The sequence below is a fragment of the Carlito syrichta genome, unplaced genomic scaffold, assembly GCF_000164805.1.
Source record: "Carlito syrichta isolate Samal-C Ts95f unplaced genomic scaffold, Tarsius_syrichta-2.0.1 Scaffold147193, whole genome shotgun sequence".
Classification (NCBI taxonomy): domain Eukaryota; kingdom Metazoa; phylum Chordata; class Mammalia; order Primates; family Tarsiidae; genus Carlito; species Carlito syrichta.
Window position 1 is genome coordinate 607,797 of NW_007091289.1, and position 3,129 is coordinate 610,925.

At 35.8% G+C, this 3,129-nt stretch overlaps 1 pseudogene across 1 annotated transcript; it reads right to left on the reverse strand.

Annotated features, from left to right (window-relative positions):
• Positions 1-1,543: 1,543 nt before the first annotated feature.
• LOC110594850 lies at positions 1,544-1,757 on the reverse strand (annotated as a pseudogene). The gene has a single exon (XR_002481490.1). The product of XR_002481490.1 is annotated as a thymosin beta-10 pseudogene (transcript).
• Between the last annotated feature and the right edge of the window lie 1,372 nt (positions 1,758-3,129).

Genomic DNA, 3,129 nt, shown 5'->3' on the forward strand with positions numbered 1-3,129 from the left:
AAACAAAATGTCTCCTTGGGAAAATACCTCTTGTTGCCACATCTCAGTCCTGGGAACAGTTTCAGGGATAAACCACTCTGAATTGGTGGTTTGTTTTTTTTTTTAATCTTTATTCTTTTGGAAGTACCAGCTTTCTGCTTTAATTTTTACCTGTCTGGTCTGAGGAAAGCATATTCTTCATGAAAAAAAATCTATGAGAATTTCAGTTTTCTTTCGTTAAATTGACCTAGGTATATTCTTGAGCAAATATATTACATTACATTTTTAATAAGTGGTTCAAGTGTATGGATTGAGTTAAAAGCTAATTGAGTTCCTACTATGTTCCAGGTACCTTTGCAGAATACTGGAACATTCATTATAAATACATATATATGCTTACAGTCTTAAAATCCATAGTCATTCCCACTTAAATTAGAAGGTAACATATACAGAATAGAATAGGATTTAAATAATGGATTCTTTTGAAAAATTAGGTCAGTTGCTGAAAGATTGAATCATAAAGGATGACTTTTTTTACATTTTATATCAAGAATCACTCCAAATCTTTCTTTGAGCTCTCTTAACTTTCTCTGGGCTGACAAAGCAGTAGACAATAATCAGTAAAAGCCATTTCCTGATGCTCGCTGCCTTTTATGAACAACATTCTACCTTGCAACTGTTCGGTCTTCTTGCTCTGTGGACTAGCTACCCAGTGGGGCTGCCTGGTTGGCCCATTAACTCTGCTCAGTGCATGCTTTATCATTGCTAAACAGCCTCAATTCCCAATTACAGGGTAATGGCATCATTAGTTTTGCCACCGTTATTTAGTCATAATGATAAGAAACAGAAAATACTGTAGAAAATTGGGGAGAATTTGTGCACTTTAGAGCCCTGATTTTTATGAACATATCCATATGGACCTGCACACCTCAGATCATTAAAAGAGACAGAAACTCTTTTTCTGATGCTCGTGGTTACTAATAAAAATCAATTGCAATTGAAGGAGAAGGAATGGGAATTAATCAGGTCACCTTTTCTGTTTGTTGTGACTCAAAACAAAGCTGCATCTAGGAAAGTTCAAATTGAAAATATTTTTTTCCTTCCTACAGGGTTTCTCACAAACAAGAAGTATAACCTTAAGCAAAAAAAAAAAGAAAAGAAAGAAAGAAAGAAAGAAAGAAAGAAAGAAAGAAAGAAAAAGGATGTCACTTTTCAATACATTTATTTCTCAGAAAAACTCATCTTCCTCTTCCATTTACTGGAATAATATTTTCTTATGTTAAATTTTAAAAAATAAGGTTTTTTTGACATCAGATCTTGGTTAGATAAAGATTACCCAATCTAGAAGGAAAATTGTTCAAGTTTATTTCTGCTTGCTTTATAAAAATGTTATTTTGCCATCCTACGAGTTGTTTTATTTTCAGTAATCATACAAATTATTTCCTATAATATCCCAGGGCAAACGGAAGAATTGACAGTCCGATTTGGGAGGGGGTTCCCTCAGAGACCCACGGGCCCGGTAGCATCAGCAGAGTGCCTGGGTTCACAGTGCAGCCAGAGGCTTGTGTCCATCTCGCAGGTGGCTCTTCCTCCACATCATGACTGGGGTCTAGAAGATGATGGGGGTGGGGAGATCCTCCAGACTTGGGAAATTTCACTCCGCTTCTCCTGTTCGATGGTCTCTTTGGTGGGCAGGGTGTTCTTCTCCCGTGTCTCCGTTTCCTTCAGTTTGGCCTTATCAAGCTGGCGATTTCCCCCATGTCCGGTTTGTCTGCCATTTCTTAAAATGATCCAAGGGTTCCGCTCCAAGCCCGGGTTCCTGGTGCTCCCACTTGCTTTGCTGCTGCGAGACCTGATAAAAATATTTTAAAAAATCACTGGTTTCACTTTGCATTTATGCCACTATCATAACTCAACTTTCTAGAAAATGTTTTATTCTGTGGTGATCACTGTCCATCAATGTGACAAATTTTAATAATAATAATAAGCTAATATTTTGTAATAGTTTGCAATTTCTAAAATACTTTGAGGTAAGGTTTTATATTATTCTCAGAACTACTAAGTTTGCAGTGTAGTCAGAATAAACATTATCTCTGCTTTCAGATAGGGAAATAAAGCCATGTGACTTCTTGATCTAATACTTGAACTTAGTCTTTTTAATATCACTCTTTCAGAGTTTTATCTACATATATATTCACAATGAGTTTTTAAAAAAATTTTTGAAAGGTTTATTAGAATTATTTTTTGCTCTTCTTTTCTAATTTATTTTTCTTCCCGTCTCTGACTAGAGGAAGCTTCCTTAGATGTGGACATTCTTAAACATAATAATAATAAATAAAACAAAATAGCTTATGTGTGTACCTGGCAGGTATACAGATTACTTTCAAGTGCCAAGAAACAATTTCATAGTTAACAATCGACAACCTCTTGTCCAACCCCAGGATGGACCAGGCTCAATTCAAAACCTTACTTTGAGTCTCCCTCAAGTATTAGTAACCAGGGATATCAAGAAAACTCACATCCACCAATTATCTCAAAATGAACTTAACTTTTTTTCTGTCTTTATTTCAATAGCTTTAGGGGATACAAATAGCTTTGATTACATGGAAACACTGTATAGTGGCAAAGAGGTCTGGACTCTAAATGTACCTACCACCTCCTCCTATGCTCACTGTATTGGGTGGTTTTTCGTCCCTCTACTCTTTCCTACCCTCCTTCTTCTGAATCACCAGTGCCCACTATAACATTCTCTATACCTTTGAAGATCCTTAGTTTAGCTCCCACTTACAAGTGAGAATATGCAGTGTTTGGTTTTCCTTGTATTAGTTCACTTAGGATGATGTTCTCCAGTTCCATCCATGTTGCTGCATACACACACACACACACACACACACAATGGAATACTATTCAGTTGTTATAAAGAATAAAATAATGTCTTTATACATATATATACACACACATACATACATATGTATTATGTATATACACCGCATTTTCATTATCCACTGATCTGCTGAAAAGCATCTAGGTTGATTCTACATCTCTGCAATTGTGTATTTTGCTGTGATAAGCATGTGAGTGCCAGAGTTTTTTTTTTTTTTTTTGTATAATGGTCTTTGTTCCTTTGGGTAGGTACCTAGTAGTGATATT